Here is a 23,196-nt window from a genome sequence, read left to right as displayed (position 1 = left end):
CAGTGATTTCCTAAATACCCCATTTCTGTGCATATATCTCACCTATTGTCAATATCACTCACCTGAGTGGTACATTTGTTTTGACTGATGAATCTGTATTAATAAATCATAATAATTCAAAGGCAGTGGTTTATATCAGTGATCACTCTTGATTGTATACATTCTATGGGTTTGAACAACTATGTAATGACATGTTCTCCTCATTATGGTATCATACAAAGTATTTTCACCACCCTAAAGTACTCTGTTTTCATACCATGTATTTATATTGCCCTTGAACACTGTCCACCCCAACCCCTGGCAACCGTATTTTGATATTTTTACTATCTCCTTAATTTTACCTTTTCTAGAATGTAATATAGTTGGGATCATAAAGTATGTATCCTTTTTAGATTGACTTATTTAATTTAGTAATATATATTTAGCTATTCTCCATGTCTTTTTGTGGCTTGAAGGATTTGGTATCAAGCGGAATCTGGCCTTATAAAATGTATAAGTGCTCCTTCCTCTATTTTTCTGGATAACTTCAGAAGTGTTACTTTAAAAAAAAAAAAAAAAAAAACATCTTTGGTAAAATTCACCTGTTAAGCCATCTGGTTGTGGGCTTTCTTTGGAGACTTTTAATTAGTGACTCAGTCTCTATTTATTATCAGTCTGTTCAGGCTTTCTATTTCTTCTTGATTCAGTTTTGGCAGGTTATGTTTCTAAGAAATTGCTCATTTCTTCTAGGATATTCAGTTGCTGAGCATATAACTTTTTATAATAGGTTGTTATAACTTTTTTTCCTGTGATATTTCTTTAATATCTAACTTTATTTTTCATTTTGTTTATTAGTGTCTTCTCTTTGTTGGTTGGTAAAGTTAAGTGTTTGTTGATTTTATCTTTTCAAAAATAATTATCCACTTTTCCCATAGTTTTTCTATTCTGTTCTAATCTTTATCTAATCTCCTTTCTTCTGCTAATTTTTGGCTTAGGTTGTTCTTTTACCTAATCTTGCTACTACTGCTTTTTCAACATAGTACTAGAAATTCTAGCCAGAACAATCAGACAAAAACAAAGAAATGAAAACTAAACAAAAAAAAAAAATCCAAAATAGAAAGAAGTAAAATTATTTGTTTGCAGATGACATGTTCTTATATGTAGAAAATCCTAATGACTTCATACACACACACACACACACACACATGTGCACACACATTTTTAGAACTAATAAAAATTCAGTAAAGTTTTAGGATATAAAATCACCATAAAATGAGTGCATTTTTATTCATTCATAATGAACTAGTTAAAAATAATATTAAGAAATCAATCCTATTTATAATAGCATGGAAAAAATAGGAATAAACTTAACCAACCTTGGTTAAGGCTGAAAAATGGGACAGCCCAGGTGGCTCAGCAGTTTAGCGCCGCCTTCAGCCCAGGGCCTGATCCTGGAGACCCGGGATCGAGTCCCACATCAGGCTCCCTCCATAGAGCCTGCTTCTCCCTCTACCTGTGTCTCTGCCTCTCTCTCTCTCTGTGTCTCTCATGAATAAATAAATAAATAAAATCTTTACAAAAAAAAAAAAGGCTGAAAAATATCCTGAAAAATATAAAACATTGAAGAAAGAAATTAAAGCATCCAGAAATAAATGGAAAAACATCTTATGTTCATGATTTGGAAGAATTAATATTGTTAAAATGTCCATATGATTTGATGTGACTCACAGACTTAATGTAACCCCTGTCAAAATTCCAATGGTATTTTTATGACAATAGAAAACAATCCTAAAATTCTATGGAAAACAAAAGATATTGAGTAGCCAAAGTAATTTCATGTAAGAAAAATGAAGTTATCAAAAAGAAGGTTATCATACTTCCTTGTTTCTAAATACATTACAAAGCTACAGAAAGTAAAACAGTAGGTACTGGGGTGCCTGGGTGGCTCAGTCAGCTAAGCATCTGCCTTTGGTTCAGGTCATGATCTTGGAGTCCTGGGATCAAGCCCTTTGAGCTCTCCCTCAGCAGTGAGTCTGCTTCTCCCTCTTCTGTAATCTCTCTCATTCTCGATCTATCTCAGATAAATAACGTTTTTAAACAAAACAAAACAAAAAAGCCAATATGATACTGGTATTAAATCAGACATATAAACCAATAGAAAAGAATAGAGAGCCCAGAAATAAACCCACAGATATATGGTAAACTGATCTTCAAAAGCAATATGAAGATATACAACTGGGTAAGTAAATGATTTTGAGAAAACTGGATATCCACTTGCAAAAGAAAGAAAGTATCCCCTTTTCTTACAACATACACAAAAATTAACTGAAAATGCATTAAAGATTTAAACATAAAACTTGAGACCATAAAATTCCTAGAAGAAAAGGCAGAGGAATCTGACATTGCTTTTGGCATTGATTTATTGGATATGGTACCAAAACAGGCAAAAAAAGCAAAGGACAAGCAGGACAGTCAGGATCATATCAAAGTAAAAAGCTTCTGCACTGCAAAGAAATCAGTCTAAAAGAGGAAAAGGCAGCCTGTGGGATGAGAGAAAGTATTTGCAAATCATACATTTTATAAAGAGGTAATATTCAAAATATATAAAGAACTTCTATAACTCAATAGCAAAAACATAAATAACCCAATTTAAAAGAAATGGGTGGAAGTCCTGGATAGACATTTTTATAAGAAAGACCAACAAATGGCCAAGAGGTACATGAAAAAGTACTCACCATCACTAATCATCATGGAACTGAAAATGAAACCACAATAAGATGCCACTTCACACCCGATAGTATAACTAATATATATAGATTTAAATGATTGGCTAGGATGTGGAGAAAAGGGGATCCTTGTACATTGTTGGTAAAAAATGTAAATGGTATAACCACTATGAAAACAGTATAAAAGTTCTTTAGAAAATTAAAAACAGAGATCCTGGGTGGCTCAGCGGTTTAGTTCCTGCCTTCGGCCCAGGGCATGATCCCGGAGTTCCGGGATCGAGTCCCACATCAGGCTCCCTGCATGGAGCCTGCTTCTCCGTCTGCCTGTCTCCACCTCTCTCAGTCTCTCTCTCTCTCTCTCTCTCTCTCTCATGAATAAATAAAATCTTAAAAAAAAGAAAATTAAAAACAGTACTACCATTCAATCCAGAAATTCCATTTCTAGTTTTATATTCAAAGAGATTGAAATCAGCATCTTAAACAGATGTCTACACTTCCATATTTATTACAGCACTATTCACAATAGCCCAGACATGAAATCAACCTAAATATTCATCAATGGATGAGTTGATTTAAAAATCTGATATATACATAGAATGGAATATTATTTAGCCTTTAAAAAGAAGTAAATTAAGTCATTTATAATAACCTAGATGAACTCGGAGGATATTATATTAGCAAAATAAGCCAGACAGACAAGTAAAAATACTACATGGTATAATTTATATGAGGAATTTAATAGACTCAGAAGCAGATAGCAGAATGGTGGTTACCAGGATTTGAGGGAAGAGGAAATAAGGGGTTATGAAACAACAGGTACTAACTTTCAGTTATGCAAGATAAATCCTAGAGATATGTTATACAGAATAGTGCCCTTAGTTAACAATACTCTATTGTATACATAAAAAGTTGACAAAGTGGGTGTTTGTCAAACAACACAAGAAATCTTGTGTTCTTACCACAAATTAATAATAACAAGAACAACAACAATAAAGAAAGAGGGTGAGAGAAAACTTTTGGAAGTGATGCATATGTTTAGGGCACAGATTTGGGTGATGGTTTCACAGCTGTATACACTTAGCTCCAAACTCATGAAGTTGTGCACACTAATTACGTACAGATATTTTTTGACATCCACACCTAAATAAAATGGTTTAAAAAAAAGGAGGTATGCAAAAAAGCAGGAAAATATGAAACAAAATAATAAAAGTAATCATTTCATCAAAACTGAATGAAAAATGAGATATTATAATTAGCAGAGAAAGTTATTTTTTTTTTTTATTTATGATAGTCACAGAGAGAGAGAGAAAGAGAGAGAGAGAGGCAGAGACACAGGCAGAGGGAGAAGCAGGCTCCATGCACCGGGAGCCCGATGTGGGATTCGATCCCGGGTCTCCAGGATCGCACCCTAGGCCAAAGGCAGGCGCCAAACCGCTGCGCCACCCAGGGATCCCGAGAAAGTTATTAAAATGGGAATTATAATTGTATTTCTAAGGTCCAAAATTTAAATAGTTGAATGAAAGTTGCCATTTTTCCATAATAAGCATATTAAACCTCAAAAACCAAATAATTGTAGTATTTATTTAGTAAATTAGTACTTATTTAGATTCACACACATAGTTAGCACTTTGTATATTCTGCATTCCTTCCTTCATTTGCTGTTCTCCATTCAAAACCATTCTGCAGGGATCCCTGGGTGGCTCAGTGGTTTAACGCCTTCCTTTGGCCCAGGGCATGATCCTGGAGCCCCGGGATTGAGTTCCGCATCGGGCTCCCTGCATGGAGCCTGCTTCTCCCTCCTCCTGTGTCTCTGCCTCTCTCTCTCTGTGTCTATCATAAATAAGTAAATAAATATTTTTAACAAAACTTCAGTATCAAGAAGTCGTTCTTCAGTTGTTTTTATAATGGCCAGTTGGTGTTAAAATAAAATTTAGTCTGAATATTATTTATTTCAATTTCATTTTTGAAAGTAGTTTTATTGAGAATAGGATTCTAGTGTTCAGCATTTGATGGCCGTCATTATCTGATTTTCCATACTTCTACTGACAATTTGATTGTAGTTTTCTCTTTGCTCTTTTGATGATGATATATTTTCTCCTCTTGCTTTTAACTTTTCCTCTGGGTTTTATGGTTTTGTTTTGTTTTTTCCTCTGATATGTCTAATTTTTCTTTTTTTAAAAATCTATTTGCAGTTTTTAATATGGACTAAGTCTGCATGTACATCATATTTCCAAAATGTATTTATTCATTTTTTTTCTTAAAACAGCACCTCTGTCATAGTCTCTTCTCTCATTTTGGGACTCCACTTACATGGACAGATGCTAAGCTTTTCTCTTTTTTTTTTTTTAACAGTTTGTTGGATAACTCCTCTCTTTTACACATTTCATACATTCTTTGTCTCTTTATGATTAGTCTAGATATTTTTGACCCTTTTTCTGAGGCTTTATTACTATCTACTGCTGTGTCTTGAATAGTATTAATCTATTTATTTCTTTTTTTCCTAATTTCGCTAAGATTTATTTATTTATTTATTTATCTATTTATTTATTTATTTATTTAAGAGAGAGATAGTGCACAATGAAGGGGAGGAGCAGATGGAGAGAGACAAGGAAACTCCCATCCTGAGCACAGAGTCTGAAGCTGGGCTCAATCCCATGACCCTGAATCATGACCTGAGCTGAAATCAAGAGTCAGATACTTAACCTACTGAGCCACCAGGCACCCTAATCTGTTTATTTCTTAAATCTTATGATTTTTCCTTTCGAAAATTCTTTTTATTTTCTAAAATTTCTTTTGAATAATGTGGACTCCAGATTTTAGGGAGTAGTTTTTCTCCTTCTTAAGATACAATCACAAATTATTTCAGAGATCACATTTGACAACTACCATACATTGATCACTTCTGGTTCTAATCTGTTGTCTGGCCCACCTACCTCACAGCACTGTTGTGTGGATGAAGGAAAATCGAAGGAAATCTCTTTGAAAAGAATAAAGCCTAATGTATATTACAATTGTAAGAAATGGTTTTCAGTGTTTATCGGACATTCAGTTATTGACAACATCTTGAGTTTTTGTCATCTGGTTCTGTTTATCAGACGGATTTTTTTAATTGAATGATTGGAATTACATATAAAAAATAGAACTTCTTTGATAGTCACAGAGAGAGAGAGAGAGGCAGAGACACAGGCAGAGGGAGAAGCAGGCTCCATGCACCGGGAGCCCGACGTGGGATTCGATCCCGGGTCTCCAGGATCGCGCCCTGGGCCAAAGGCAGGCGCCAAACCACTGCGCCACCCAGGGATCCCTAAAATAGAACTTCTTGATGGTATCTTTCTGCAAAGAGGAATTAACATTATTCTACAGATAATTGTAATAGGATCAGATTTCTTATATCTAAAGAATAATTGCTGGGACGCCTAGGTAGCTCAGTGGTTAAGCTCCCAGAATCCTGGGATCAAGACCCACATCGGGCTCCTTGCATGGAGCCTGCTTCTCCCTCTGCCTGTGTCTCTGCCTCTCTCTGTGTGTTTCTCATGAATAAATAAATAAAATCTTTTAAAAAGTTAAAAATTTTAAAAAGGATAATTGCATTGATTCTTGTGAGAATTTACTTTTGAAGAGGACAGAACTAATTTGATTTTAATTTTAATGTATAGCCTTTCTGGGGTTTTACCTGAAATCTAGGTTTTTTGAGAAGAACAGTCCTCTGTGGATATTTTTAAAGTTTCATGTTCCTCAATCAGTGCAAAAGCTCTACTTAGTGACTAGCCCCTTAGCTGTCCCTTCTACTTGCCTCAAGGTCTCTTGATGGCAAAGCTGAGGGATTAGCAAATGCACTGGGGGAGAACATCACAGAATGTGGATATTAGACCCCTACAGTTCTCTGTCTCTGTAAATTTGACCCCTCATGTCTTTACTATCTTGATAGAGCTTCACTGCCAATTTTCTCTTTAAGCACGGTAACTTTTTGCAGTATCCATGCTTTTACTTTCTCTTTGACCCTTATGTCTCTAGCTTGAATTGTAAATATCTCTAGTATTAAAAACCAGAAGCTGGGCTTACCTAAGTGAATGCATAAACTCATTTGTACAATTATCAAGAAAGGAAGAAACAACATAATTTTCTATCAGACTGCATTTATTGATGTGAATTGCATCCCAATTAGTTTTAGCCCAGTGTGTTAGCTTCAGGCACTGGGACCTGATGATGGACATTATTTAAAAAGTGAGTAACTAGAAATTCCTTATAATATCATCCATTAAAAATCCAAATATCAAGGAAATATTAATAGTGGTGTAGAGTCATTATAAGTGGCATACCCACCCACCACCTAATTATGTCATCCCTAGAGGTCCCATAATAGACTTTATCAAATTTTGAGAAATTGACTGATGTGGTAATGGCCACAGTAATTGAAAAAATATTTCAAGTGTCATTATCTGAAAAATAGGAATGCTGAAAAAAGATATATAAGATGAAGTTTTCTCTCTGATTAATAAGATGATAAGATGACAAAGACCAAAGAGTGATATTTAGCTCACATTGATCAAGTGAATAAGGATCCCATACCACAGCTGGTAGTGTGATAAAGAGAATGTTCTGACTACAGGAGTATTTTATATGTGTGAATTGAGTTTGCACTCCCTAAGTAAAAGTAGATTTCTTTTCCGTCATTGTCTTCTATTGTTAACAATATGAATATCTTCATCAAGGTGATTTTTCTTTTTTTTTAAATTAATTAATTTGTTTGTTTATTGAGAGAGAGAAAGAGAGAAAGGCAGACAGGCAGGCAGAGAGGCAGAGACACAGGCAGAGGGAGAAGCAGGCTCCACGCAGGGAGCCCAACGTGGGACTCGATCCCAGGTCTCCAGGATCATGTCCTAGCCTGCAGGCGGTGCTAAACCGCTGCACCACCAGGGCTGCCCAAAGTGATTTTTCTAACACAGATATGTCACTTGTTCGTTATATGCCAGCCCCTGGTCCAGGGTGGGATGAAGAAACCCCTCCTAATAACTTTATCACAAATGTGTACTAGTATTATCAAGATGCACTCACACAGAGATAGAAATATCTGAAAAGATAAATAGTACACATCTTAGAAAAATCTATGAATAATCCTTATTAAGGAAGATGTTTTGCTCAATGCACAAATGTAAACATGATCTTTCACTCAGCATACATACAACAAAGAATAATATTATTGAAGTTTTTCTATAGCAATAATGAACATGTGCATGTGGGTGTACAATGCTCAGATTCAATAGAATATCATTTCAGTGAAGAAAACTGTAATTTTTTAACGATCACATTATGACACCAAGACATGGTAAAGTTCACTTTGAAGTTCAAAGTGTTTATCATGAGCCAGGTAGAATTCTGGGCATGATTTCCTTCCTCAATCATTTCTGAAAGTCTAAAAGCCAGAGCCAGGATATTGTATTGCTTTAGCAAGACTCTGCCTTTGTCATCCGCCCCAAGAGCTATGGAAACAGTCCACATTGTCATCGTACTAGTAAATTTGTGAGGAAGTGTCTCAAAAATATGCAGATTTGAAATTTTTCCAAGGTGATTCTGATGTCAGCTATGCTTGGGATCAACTGAACTAGGGGGAAAGAGAAGAGTATGAGTAGAAAATAAAAAATGCCCTAAGACCAAACCATAAGGAATTTCGGCATTCATTTCTGGTAGAAGATTTTGGCTTGGTGAAGGATATAATTTAGGATAAACTGGTAAAGTATGAGAAATAACTGTGGTCTATATTGTGAGGAATTGAATTCAGAGAGCATTTGTAGAGGCAGAGGTTGGTCAAATGTTTGGAATGTTCTGAAGAAGCCAAGGAAAATGAAAAATGCCATTTCAATTTAACAACTTAAGCAAGGTCATTTTCAGTGAAATGGAGAAAAAAGAAAAAATAGAATAATTTCAAAATGAAGTGGAGTATAAGGAAGAGAAAATGTTAAGTGTCCATTTGATAATCATTAAGAAATTAAAATTGCATGCAAAGATATATCTTGGAAAATCTAATCTAGACTAAAATAGTTCTATTTTTTTCAAATATTCTCCCTACTTGAGTTTGGTTATATCATTTGTCTATTCACACCTATCAATAACATATCATATGCCTAAAACTATTCACACGTATCAATAACAAAATCTCTTAAGATAAGAAATTTGTATATCATAAGCCTAAAAGTTGTGGATTTCTCTGAGAGATAATAATGAATGTCTGTAATAAATAGTCTGTTATAATTTACTTTAAAAACTGGAATTCTGGGGGCAGCTGGGTGGCTCAATTGGTTAAGGTCTGCCTTTGGCTCGGGTCATGATCTCAGGGGATCCCATCATGGGCTCTCTGCTCATCAGGGAGTCTGCTTCTCCCTCCCACTCTCCCTCTATGCTCTCTCTCTCTCTCTGAAATAAATAAATAAATAAATAAATAAATAAATAAATAAATAAACAAATAAATAATTGAAATTGTGTTTTATATAGCTAAAATTTTTCAAGAAACCCCCATCAATTTTCTTTTCCTAACAACCATTTTATTAAAGCAAAGAGAAAAACACATTATAGTATGCTAAAAGCAAACCAATGAATATAAAACAGAGTGATGAAGAGTATGAATATTATAAAAATAGACAACAAAGACTTGAAAAAGACAGCCAAAGCATGTTTAATTTGTAACAAATATTGTATCAACCTTTTCTTAGAAATGTAACTCTGAAGCAACTTTGATATCAAGAAAGTTGATAATGAGGATATTCTAAGTAAAAGTTTAGTAGGTTTGAATGGAAACAAAGCATACAGATATATCTTTTTAAATATAACCATTTGATATACATATTCATCAGAACTAATTCATCCAACTCCAATCACATCTTATTTTAAGTTCAGAAGCACTGGCAATTTTTGCCTTTATTATGAGAAAATAACAATCACATTAGAAAGCCTTGTCATTCTCCCAGTAATGAGCTTAATATGACATTTGGGAAAGTGCTTTGCTGTGACTAGAATAGCAATGTTGATTTTACATTTTAAAAGATTCTTCAAAACACATACAGTGAAAACAGTTTCATACAGGGTTTTATTTTCCCACCCATTTCAATTTGAATGTGAGTTAAATTCTAAATTACAGTAATTGTGAACTGTTTTCATGTTACTATAAAGTTTCAAATTGTGGGCTAAGTCTTATTCTGGAAGCAGAATCTCATCAATAGAAAATTATTTTCAAAACTGCTATTATTGATTTTTCGTCTGAGGTATTTCCTTTATATGCAGGGCAAATTCCGATGATTACACATTAAATCAGAAGTATTGAAATGAACACAATTGCTGTACTTCAATCACAGTGAAGTAAAGAAGAATTTTTGTTAGTCCAACCCTTTTAAGCTATTATATTTAGTTTTAGAATTAAAACTTGTATAGATCCATGCTTAAGGACATTTTGAAGAAAGTAAAAGAAATGACTACACTAATATAGTTTATTTCTAATCAGTATTATTCACTTATATTTTCTACCCTACAGTTCTTGAAACTATCATTTCATAAAACACAAATGACACTAAATTTTGTTAAAGCAAAAATTACCCTAGACACAGTAAATGGGTAAAGAAAGTTTTATTGGACGCTCTTGCAACAGTGAAGAGAGAATATAACACAGTCTTAACTCCTTTTTCAAAAGGTGGGTGGTAGGGATCCCTGGGTGGTGCAGCGGTTTGGCGCCTGCCTTTGGCCCAGGGCGTGATCCTGGAGACCCGGGATCGAATCCCATGTCGGGCTCCCAGTACATGGAGCCTGCTTCTCCCTCTGCCTATGTCTCTGCCTCTCTCTCTCTCTCTGTGACTATCATAAATTAATAAAAATTAAAAAAAAAGTGGCCATCTGTGTTGGCTTATTGGACTTACCCATAGGAAACATAAACTTTCTTCTCTTTTCATGAGAGGAGGTAGTTTTACAACTCTGGACAAGATGCTTACTGAGGTCGGGCTCCTATTCTCCACAGAAACTAGGAGAGAGAAAAGCTAACTAGCATCCTTGATGGTGACATTTCAAAGGGATGGTTTCCAGGTCCTGGAGAAAGGTAGTCCTGGGCTGTAAAACTGCTAAGAAATTTTTTGGGAAAAAAAAAAAAAAAAAAAAAGATTTACATCTCAAGAGGCAGAGAGGAAATTCGCAGTTACAAGTTTTCTAAAGCAACTGCTCCAAGAAAAGAAAGGAGGGACTTCTTTGGTTGGGCTGGTTGGATTCTTTGAAGGTGATCATAGGTCTAAAGGCAGGAAGAAATTTGCCTAAAGTTAAGCTTAGGAAACTATTAAGACTATGTTGATCAGTAATTTTTAAATTTGTTTTTAAGGCTATTTTTTTAAACCTTTATTTATTTATTTTGAGAGAGAGAGAGCACAAGCAAGGGGGAGAGGGAGGAGAAGGGGCAGAGGGAGAGGGAAAAGCAGGCTTCCCACTGAGAAGGGACCCAATGTGGGGCTCGATCCCAGGACCCCAAGATCAATACCTGAGCCAAAGGCAGACACTTAAGCAACTGAATCACCCAGGCACCCCAAGGCTACTTTTTAAAGAGCAGTTTCAAGTTCACAGCAAAATTGAGAGGCACAATTCTCCCATGACCTCCTGCTCACACACATGCATAGCCACCCTCATGTATTATCAACATTTCTCCCCACCAGGATGGTACATTTGTTAAAATTGATAAGCCTATATTGACATATCCAAACCATCCAGTCAGTGTGGTAGGCTGCTTTTGTCAGTTAAAACATTATTTTTTTCTGTTACTGTTTGGTTGCATTTATATTTCATTTTTTAACCAAAATACTTTATTGTAAAAAAAAATGCAATAAATTGTCATGCAAATTTCTCAAATAAAAAATATTGTTTATATCTATTACCATTAATATTTACTACAATTTCTTTAAAAAACAGCATAATAAAAATGCAAAGGTCATATTCTCAGTACATATAAAAAATGTTCCTCTGCTTAATTGAAGTCATTTAGTTTTGTGAAAAGCCCACTTTATTGTCTTATATTATTAACTCCATTACAAACTGGCACTTTTCCGAACAACTGTTCTTGGAGACACTGACTAGATGTCTGGCACTAGGAAACTTTCACCATTACTCTCATGATATACTATCACAGTGAAGATTAAAACATGAGTCAGTGCTGGAGAAATGAAAAAGGATGTGGAAATTAATAAAGAAACTTCTAGATGTAAAGCTGTTCTTGTTTGAAACCTGTTCAAAATATATAGGTGTGTTTACATATTTAGTACGTTATTTGATCGTATATCAACATTTGTGCTAACTCAAAATAATCAGAGATCTAAAAAAATATGAATTGCATTATTTTCAAATTGATCCACTGATCAAAGCTATGTAACTCTCAAGGCAGTAAAACCCAAGCACAAGCTGCATTTTTTTTTTTGTTCATAATAGAGTGAAACTACATTCATAGAGAAATAATTGGAATTAAAGTGTTTTTCTTCTTCAAATATATGAGTCAGATGTTAATTTGGTTGCATTTACCTTAATAATTACACATAATTCATTCAAAAACTTAAAATAACGAATATTTAACACTAGTAAGCCCTGTGATTAAACTATAGTTCACAGAAACAAAGATAGACAATATTAAAAAATATATAAAAGACTGAGTTATATGCATTCTCTTTCATTGCTCTTGGCTGCTAATTATGTAAGAATTTATCTTATCAGTGACATTTTGTGTTCTATGGATGGAATTTGAGATTTTCTTTTAACTTTTGAAAATGAGTACTTGAGTGATGCCAATAAAGAAAGGTTGCACACATTTATACACTTTACAGGCAACCTTGAAGAAAGGGTAAAATTTCATTCCTCAATATTTGAACATACTGTGATTTATATGTTGAATAGAATAAGATAGTATAAATCCATCAAATAGTTGGGCCACCTGGGTGGCTCAGCGGTTGAGCGCCTGCCTTCCGCCCAGGGCTTGATCCTGGAGTCCTGGGATGGAGTCCCATATGGGGCTCCCTGCGTGGAGCCTGCAGAATTCTCCCTCTGCCTGTGTCCCAGCCTCCCTCTCTGCTTCTGTGTCTCTCATGAATCATCAATCAATCAATCAATCAATTAAGTAGTAATGGAAATGGAGAGTTTAATAAGTTACATGCTACATTGAAGATATATGCAAGTTAAAAATATAAACACAAGAACATGATATTTGAGGAAAAAATTTTTTCTCAATTATGAACTTATTCAGTAATCTCTAGGTCAGCCATGTGCATCAGTGATGCAGTGGTTTTCTAAATTAACATATATTTCAAGAATGTGAAAAGCAATATTAAATGTGATTTAAGAGGACATATCATTATGGGAATCATAAACACCAAATTTAGAATTGTTTCCCCTGAGAAGAGATTTAGAAAATATGTTGATAGAATATTGGGGACTTAGTTTTTCCATAATGTTTGGTTCTCAGTGAAAAAGATCTGAAATAATTGATACAATTTCATGTAATTGAAGGATTGATGCATGAATGTTCTTTATATTTTTATAATGTCATGTTTTGGTTGATAGGCAATCATAAATATTTTTTAAATGACATGCACCAAGATTCTTTAGAAGTCTGTTTACTATTGTTTGATCTTCAAATTTGTATGGCAAACCATAGAGCAGTTATTCATTTTCCTTCATAATACTCATATGACTTTTCTCACCTTGGAAGAGTAGAAACAGAGATAAGAATAATACATTGTGCTCAGGAAGTAAGTTTCAAATACAAATATATCAAGAATTAAACAATAATCTTAACTGTTTTATCTAAATAAATGTATTTCCCTAAATAAGGTAAAGCATGTCTTGTAATATTTAATTCAATCTCTAAAATTGAATCTTTTTTTTAATTTTTATTTTTTATTTATTTATGATAGTCACAGAGAGAGAAAGAGAGAGAGAGGCAGAGACACAGGCAGAGGGAGAAGCAGGCTCCATGCACCGGGAGCCCGAAGTGGGATTCGATCCCGGGTCTCCAGGATCGCGCCCTGGGCCAAAGGCAGGCGCCAAACCGCTGCACCACCCAGGGATCCCTCTAAAATTGAATCTTAAAGCAATAAAAATGAATGAAAGATGAACCTTTTACTCCCCAAATTCCAAGATTAGAATTTTTAAAATATGGATGTTGTCAAAAATTTTAAATATGAGTGAAGTTTTCACAATTTGTGTCCCAAGGCAATCATAATATTTGCTTTATGAAAGAATAATACATCCTACTGTTATGTGTGTATGTGTATGTGTGTGTTTATTTTCTGCAACTATAATATTTAAGAGAAAGCAAAGTTTTTGTCTACAAGATTTCATAATTCCTTTGGACTATGTTCAACTCAATTTACATGGAATACCCAAGGAGATTCCTACATGAAAAGTTAGGAGAATCAAAACTTAGGTTTCATTAACTGTAGCATTAATTTTTCCCCTAAAATACAAGAAGCTTTCTCAAATACTCTTCGAATCAAAGAAATGTTTTGCATGGCAAGACTAAAGACTCAGTTTATTACCGTCATTAAATGTTCAAGATGTGCTAAAATGAAAGAAAAAAAAATCTTCTCAACCTACTGAAGTTCATAGTCTTCCCAAACTAAAGATTCTTCAATGATATTTTTCAGATATCTTTTGATAGGAGATTTACACATTCTGATTCCAGATACACTTCCATTTGCTCTCAAATATGAACCCTCTTCTTAAAAAGGGAAGGTTGTATATGTGAAAATCAATATTTTCCTTTCTCAATGAATTTTATTACAACTTGATTTAAGGTAGCACTGCTGACTGGTTTTATAGATATCATTAAGAAAGTCTAGTGAATTTAGATGAAAAAAAAAAAACATTACTAATTAGGTTCAAAGGGTATCTCTCTTACCATCCCCCAATACTTCAGTTTGCAAATGGTCTCCCTAACCCTGCTTTCTATTCATTTCTTACTTCATTTTTTTCTAGTCCCACCCTTCCCTTTATCTAAAATTTTCTCATTCCTAATCTCATAAAGATGTGCTTGAGCATGTCATAGACTTCCACCTAATCTCTACAATCCATAAAACCAGAGATAATTTCACTCTTCCCTTTCTAATATATATCATCTGATTCCTTTCTCCTCCTTAATTATATTAGCTAATATCTCTAAATCACTGATGGTGAGTACAATAAACAGCTTTGACTTAGTAATACTATCTCTAGTATTATCTCTAGTTTCCCTTTTAAATAGAATGATGGTTTTTGTACTTAAGTATGTGTATTTTAAAGTTTTTACTCAAACTTTAATTTCTAATTTATTGATTTAATTTGATTTTTAAAATTTTTTTATAATGATTTATGTACTCTTAACTCCCATCACCTATTTCATTCCCTACCTACTTCCCTCTGATAACCATCAGCTTGTTCTCTAGAGTTGAGTCTATTTCTTGGTTTCTCTTTCACCTTTTTTTTTTTCTTTGCCCATTTGTTTTGTTTCTTGAATGCTGCATTTGAGTGAAAGCATATGGTATTTGTCTTTCTTTGACTTGTTTCACTCAGCCAATTAACAGTCTCTAGCTCCATCTACATTGCTGCAAATGTCAAAATTTCATTTTTTTGCCTGAATAATATTCCATTATATATACCACCTCTTCTTTACCCATTCATCTGTCAATGGACTTGGGCTGCTTCTATATCTTAGCTACTATACATAATGCTGTTGTAAACATAAGAGTGCATGTATCTCTATGAATTAGTATTTTTATATTTGGAGAGTAAATACATAGTACTGCAAATACTGGATTGTAGGGTAATTCTATTTTTAATTTTTTGAGGAAGCTCCATACTCTTTTCCACAGTGACTATACCAGTTTGCATTCGCATCCACAAAGTAAGAGGTTTCCTTTTTCTCCTTAGTTGATTGATTTTAGACAAAGATAGTTTTAACTTTGAATTCCTTTCAACATTAATGTGGTTAATCATGAGATTTTTCTCTCTTGACCTTATCATTATGGCAGTTATATTCATGGATTTCCTAATACTGAATCATCTTTGTATTTCTGGAATAAATAACACATGGTAAATATGCATAATATTTATGTTTTGTATTCTGTTTGCTAATATGTATCTTGGATATATGGCTATTTAAGTGAGTTTAGGTTATAATTTTCTATTCAAGGATTGTGTGTGTATGTGTGTGTTTATTTTCTGCAACTATAATGTTTAAGAGAAAGCAAAATTTTTGTCTGCAAGATTTCATAATTCCTTTGGACCATGTTCAACTCAATTTACATGGAATACCCAAGGAGATTCCTACATGAAAAGTTAGGAGAATCAAAACTTAGGTTTCATTAAGGTTATTAATTAATTCATTAATGGTTATTAATTAATAACCATTAAATTTCAATATTACACATGCTGCATAAAAATAATTTGGAACATTTTAAGTGTTATTAAGTCTCTGATCTTTGAAATTGTGTTACACCTATGGCCTTTCCATGGAATAGGAATTTGGGGTAATTATTATGATAAAGATATGACCTACCACTGACACCCCCCAAAAAGATATGACCCATAATGAGGTGAATAGCAAATCAATCAAATCTGGCCTAGAAATGACCTAAATGATAGGATTAGTAAACAAGACTATTACAATGATTATGAAAATGCATTTCAATTATTATTAAAGTATCTATTTCATATCAAGAAACAGGAACTATTGAGCATGTTAAAAGGAATAAGGAGCAACAAAGAAGTCCCACATCAAAATTCTATAGAAAAAAATACAGTATCTACCATACCAGAATGTGGTGGATGAATGAAATAGGTGAAGGGAATTAAGAATACCCTTATCTTAATGAAGACTGAGTAATGTATAGAATTCTGAATCACTATATTGTACACATGAAACTAATATAACGCTGCATGTTAACTATAATGGAATTAAAATAAAAACTTAAGTAAAGATAAATTAAAAAATAAATATCCCCTCAAAAAATAACACAGCCTGCAATATTTAAGATGAAAAATACAAAAAAGATAACAATTAATTGTAAAACATAACTTAATTTGAATTCTTGTCAGGATAAAGATGACTTTAGGAGACATTCTGAAATTTTATTGTGGACTGGCTACTAGATAATTTCATCAAGCTATTGTTAATTCTTTTTTTCAAAATGATTATTTTAATTTATATAGGAAATAAACCTTATCTTTAGGGGATACATACTAAAGTAAAAGGTACATTATATGAGATTAACTACAGAGTCTATGTTATAGGAGAAAATTATTTTAAAATGTAAAAATAGAAACTAAAATGGAACCTGAAAATAAATAAATAAAATGATTAATTAATTAATTAATTAATACAGCGTCAATGAATTGAGTCACAACTTCAAACACTCTCATATGGATAAATTTGGAGTTCCTTTAAGAAAAGAAAGAAATGGGGTTAAAGAAGATACTTGAAACAAAAATGGCAAAATAATTTGCAAATCTGATGAAATAAACTTACAAATAAGTAAAAAACACAAAAAGAATAGGAAACATGAAGAAAACTACATTAAGCCACAGTGGGATCAAATAGCTTAAAACCAATGGCACAAACTCTTAAAAGGAAACACATACAGACACACACTTAAACACATACACAACATCCTCTGTTGGTGCAGGGAGCCTGTCTTGATGCATGCAGCACCGCTCATGGACTCTTGGGCAGCTCTGAGTGTTGCAGTCATATAGGCCAGACCCATGTAAGAGAGTGTTCCCACCATTGCCACAGCCACAGAGCCGAGACTGCAAACAGAGGAAGCATCTTCAAAGGAGCATTCCACCCCTTCCAAACCAGTGGTGGGGATCATTTACCCTTCTCCAAAGGTCAGGAATATCATGGACAGCAACTGACAAACTTATGAACAGAATCAGACCTAAATTTGAAGCTAGGATACAACAGAATGAGATCAACAACTCTCACTTCAACTTCCTGAACCCCAATGACCCTTATTACCATGCCTACCATTATCACTAGGTCAGTGAATTCAAGGAGGAAAAGGTTCTGAAGCCCACAGCCACCATCCCCAAGGTCATGCAGTGGCAGCAGCAGCAACAGCAGCAGCAGCAGCAGCCACCCAGTAGGAACTGCCTCAGAAGGCCTAAGCCTAGGTGATCCAGGAGACCATCATGACCAAGGAGTCTTCTCTTGAGTTTGACTTCACCAAAGCATGCCCCTCATTCACAGCATCAACTTCCATCTCAGTCTTTGACCCACATGTGATGAAGCTGATGACTGAAGTCGGTTGCCAGGAATGGACACTGCTTTCTGACACAGCTGATCTACAAAAAGCAGCACAGCTACCAGTTTGACTTCCTCTGCTTGCAGCACAACTTTTCAACTATTTCACCAAGCTGGTGGAATACTATACCAAGTCTTAATTCCCTCTCAAAGGCTTGTTTGCAAAGCTCAAAAAAAAAAAAAAAAAGAAAAAAAAAAAAAAAGGAGAGAGGTTTGGACCAGGTTTCTTACTCACTCAAGTGGGTCAAGTTCCAAGAGAAGAAAAGAAGGAAGAGGAAGAGAAGGACCAGGTGTCCATTTGCAGGTCATCATATCAATCACCCTGATTTTGTGGTAGTTGAAACCGTAGACTTGAACTTTTCTCCCTCACCACCCTGGAGGAGCTGGGGGCCCAAATCCTCATTCAGGAGTGCTAGAAGAAGTTTGAGGAGAGTAAGGAGGTTGAAATGGAGTCAACCTGATGAGGCAGTTGAGAAACAGTACAAGGCCAAGTAGTCTCCCTCCCAAGCTAGATCAGGACCCCTGAGTGCAAGATATGGAAGATATGGATCAAGATTCAAATGATGAAGAAGGGCAAAAAGTGCCCAATTCTCAGAGACACCCATGCTTCTACCTCTGCCCTTGACTCCAAGCCAACTCATTGCATAGAAGGATTTACCCCAATAATTTCTTTTTTTTTTTTTTTAAGATTTTATTTATTTGTTCATGAGAGACAGAAAGAGAGAGACAGAGACACAGGCAAAATAGACGCAGGCTTCCTGTGGTGAGCCCGATGCGGGACTCCATCCCATAACCCTAGCATCACACCGTGAGCCAAAGGCAGGCACTCAATCACTGAATTACCCAAGCATCCCACCCCAAAACCTTCAAGCTGTATAGAATTGCTCCAGATGAATATCTTGGGAGAAAGATTCTGACCAGAAAAAGTATAGGAATAAGTGGGCATCAGGCTCAGAAAACAGCAGCATGAGTTCCAAGTATACACTAACACATCTTATACAGAGTTACAAAGATAAATCTCTTCATTTTCATTGAAACTTCTCATTGAATACAGTGTAAGGAAACAGAGGAGAAACATCTTAAAGTACTGAAAGGAAAAAAAAAACAAGCAAACCTGCCAACTTACAAGATCTGTCTCCTGTAAAAATATCTTTCAAAATGAAGGAAAAATAAGGACTTTTTTTTTCAGACATAGAAAGTTGAAATAAATAATAACCAACTGATCTGTACCAGAAAAAAATATTAACTGAAAACCCTCAAGCAGAAGGAAAATCATACTAACAAGAATGAAAACCACTGAAAAGAGTAATTGTGGGGAAATATAAAATACCTTTTTAATTATAAATCTCTATACAATATAATGGACTGATTAAACCAAATAAAAAACAAACACCTTGTGGGATTTAAAATATATATAGAAAAAAAATGTCATAACATGAACAACAAAGCCGGGAAAAGACAAATGGTAGTATATTGTGGGAGATTCTCATAATTTTATGGAACATAGTATATTGCTTGAAGATACAATATGATAGAGTATAGTGCTCTATTTATATAACCACTAAAATAACATAGAGTAATAGGCCAGAGGCCAAAAAAGGAGATAAAATCACAAAAAGTTATTCTAAAGAAGGTAGAAAAAGAGAAAAGGTAACAAATAATGAGACAAATAGAAAATAGATTTCCAATCATAGATTTAAATATAAATTACCTAAACACTGCAATTAAAAGACAAAGACAGTTATGATAATTTTACAAGTACCTTAATTGACTCTAATTTCAATTAGAAAAAAAAAAAAATTACGTTTCCAAAAGAGCACTGCTGGTAGGCCAGAATGTGGCTTTGGGAATCTCTGCTACATATTGCGTATTTTCCATGGATAGTAGCCATGTTTTGCCAAGATAGTCTCAGTGGTCAGAATGTACTAAAGGCAGGGCAAAAACTAAGGGGAACTCTTTGGGGTACCAACTCAAATGAACAGAACACCAAAGCACTTGGAATGGTGATAGCCATATAAAGTGAAATAATTGTCGAAGAAAATGTGTTTCTTCTTAAGACATCAAATTGACAGAGGTGACAGAAAAATGCATTTGTACTTGTTGGGTACTTTTCTCATTACTATTTTAATATTGGTAAAAAATAAGCTCAATACCTCCTGTTGTGAATACCTTTTTTGTTTTGTTTTTCCTTTTTTTTTTTTTTCAACTTATATGCCTCTTTGAGGTTGGCTTTATTTAATGAGATAATTAAATAGTAGTAAACATACATGAATGCTGTAGTGATTTTAAACTGGATTTTTCATTCCAACTTCTCTGATGGGTTTTATACTTCAGTAATTTGCAAGCTTCCAAAAAATTCTAGGAACCTTTATTTAGAAAGATGCATATGGAATTGAGATAAATAATAGGCTTTTAAGGCACACATATGATTTCTTTCAGTTGATTCTGAGTTGTGACTTCAACTTGATGGGAGTAATGCATCAATTTTTGCCAAGAAATCCTTAAAGAAGTAAATCTTTTTTGGCAGCAAAAATTTAAAAGCCATCAGTAAAATCTAGTGCCTTGGCAAGATGCTATTAAATGGTGAGCTAATTGACAAGGATTTGTTTAGCAGCTTTAGCTGAGCCAGTGTGGTTTTGGCTCATCAGGAAAGAATAAGGCATGAAAGAAATAATAGTCTTTGGACCAAACTAAAACTATTGAAATGTTGCTGCCCAAATTCTTGAAATTCCTACTGTCTTCTTATCTGTGGACCTTTATTCTCACTATTTTCTATGCCTGCAGCTTCTCCTGTATCTTCAAGTGGCTTCCTCTCTTAGCCAATTCATGTCTCTGTTCAAATTATCTTCTCAGAAAAACTTTGCGAACTCTAATTAAAATTCTACTTTATTTTTCATCAGGGTTATTATTGCTCCTGGAATTTTGTTTGGTATTTTACCCTTGTGCATTGCCTGCATTATCTAGGAGGTTAAAAGCTTCATGAAGGCCAGGAAATTATCTTTGTATGTCACATTTACACACTCTACTGTAAAGCTTCACATTATATAATTAAGCAGCAGCGATACTTTCTCCAACTGAGAGGTTGAAGAAATTTTTAGAACTTAAAAGCCATTATTTTTTGTTAATTTTGGTCTTTTCCCAAGGAGCTCAAAGTCAGAAGTAAGAACAATGTAGTTTAACCTGGCTTTGCCTGAGTAGCTACTAGTCAAAAATTGAAGATTCCATGTGTGTGTACCAAAAAAAAAATATCTTAATAGTTATTAATGAGATGGAAATAATAAGAAGGAAAAACAGCTAAATTCTGATTCCTTTGTCTCATGGGATGACTGTTTCTTATTTTGATATAAAATCTTAAAGCTTTACAATGTATTTTAACCCACACCCCTTGATTGAAATTGGCCTTGTTAACTATGTGAGGGAGACTATTAAACTATTTTTAAAAAAAAAAAAAAAAAACTATTTTTTTTAATTTTTATTTATTTATGATAGTCACACAGAGAGAGAGAGGCAGAGACATAGGCAGAGGGAGAAGCAGGCTCCATGCACCGGGAGCCCGACGTGGGATTTGATCCCGGGTCTCCAGGATCGCGCCCTGGGCCAAAGGCAGGCGCCAAACCACTGCGCCACCCAGTATCCCGACTATTAAACTATTGACATTGGAGGCCACCAATGAAATATATACCTCCTGGTCCTCATCTTTGCTGCAGTCTCCTCCCAGAAAATCTGAGTGTGGCTTCAGTTAGTAGACTAACAGAGGGGCACCTGGCTGGCTCAGTCAGTGGAGCATGGGACTCTTGATATTGGGGTTGTAAATTAGAGCTCCACGTTGGGTGTAGAGATGACATAAAAATATAAAATCTTAAAAACAAAATCAGTAAAATTTAGCAGAAAAAACTCTATGATCCTTGCAGTTCTCAGCCTTTAGAACCCTGACAGCTTCTACTTTTGGAACCCTGAGCATGCATGAAAGAATTTTGTCTGTCCAGCTGGAGAGAACATGTACAGAGACATGGTGGCAAAGCCACGTGAAAGGGAAGGATGCCAAACTTATGAAGATAGAGAGTAGGCTAGTTGTATCAGTTTATCAGAGCTGCAGGAACAAATTACTGCAAACTGTGTGGCCCAAAACAACAAATTTACTTCTTACCGTTCTGGAGCTTAAAAGTCTGAAATCAAGTATCAGTGCATCTGGTTTCTCCTGGAGTCTTAGGGGGGAGCATCTGTTGTGTCTCTCCTAGATTATGGAGGTTACCAACAGTCCTCGGCATTCCTTTGCCATTATACAGGTCATTTCAATCTTTGCTTCTCTCTTCATGTAGTGTTCTTTCCCGTGTGTGTCTCCTCTGTGTTTTTGTGACTCTCTCTCTTTTCTCTTATAAAAACACCAGTTTTTGGATTTAGGGTTCATCCTAATCTGGCATGACTTTTCATTAACTAATTGCATCTGTGATGACCCTGTTTTCAAATAAGTTCATATTCTGAGATTGTAGGTAGATGTGAATTTGGAATGGGTTATGCTTCAACCCTTTACACCAGTCATCTCAGTGAACCAGCTGATTCTAATCTCTACCCTCCATCCAAATGCAGCCACACCATAATGGTGGCCCAGTTGATCTCAGCTCACCTTAAAAAGTCATGTCAGAGGGGGAGAGGGGGCAAAGGGGTGAAAGGAATCAATAGGTAAAAACTTACAGTTACAAAATAAATAAGTCATGGGAATGTAATGTACCCTATGAAGAATACAACCAGTAAAATCATATTAACTTTGTATGGTGACAGATGTTAACTCGACTCATTGTGGTGATCAGTTCGCAATGTATACAAATGTTGAATGGCTATGTTGTACACACGAATTCAATTATATATCTTATATATATCAATTATATTTCAATAAAATCAGAAAAAAGAATTATGTAAGAAAATAAAAACAATTGTGTTTACATGACAATGTTTTAGTTACCTGTTCTATAGCAATATATAATAGACTGATTAAAATCCCCATCAATCCCTTACAGACTCATGTTGAAAGTATGTAAATATATGAATACATAAATAAACAATTGAGAGTAAGAATGGATAAAGGTGTTGGTGTCTTTTTCATACCTTGACCTGGCAGCAAAGATATTCTAAACTAAAGCACTGCAGAGAAGCCTTAAAACAAGGGGTAAGCTACACAACCAGAGTCACTATTCCTCATGGTCAATC

General features: G+C 34.7%; 1 pseudogene; it reads left to right on the top strand.

Annotated features, from left to right (window-relative positions):
* The window catches only part of LOC112642846 (splicing factor 3A subunit 1-like), a 94,642-nt pseudogene extending 76,003 nt beyond the window's left edge, over positions 1 to 18,639 (top strand).
* Positions 18,640 to 23,196: the final 4,557 nt, after the last annotated feature.

This window comes from Canis lupus, chromosome 38 (assembly GCF_003254725.2).
Source record: "Canis lupus dingo isolate Sandy chromosome 38, ASM325472v2, whole genome shotgun sequence".
Classification (NCBI taxonomy): domain Eukaryota; kingdom Metazoa; phylum Chordata; class Mammalia; order Carnivora; family Canidae; genus Canis; species Canis lupus.
The sequence above is the reverse complement of the archived record's forward strand: the minus strand, read 5'-3'. Positions and strand labels throughout refer to the sequence as shown.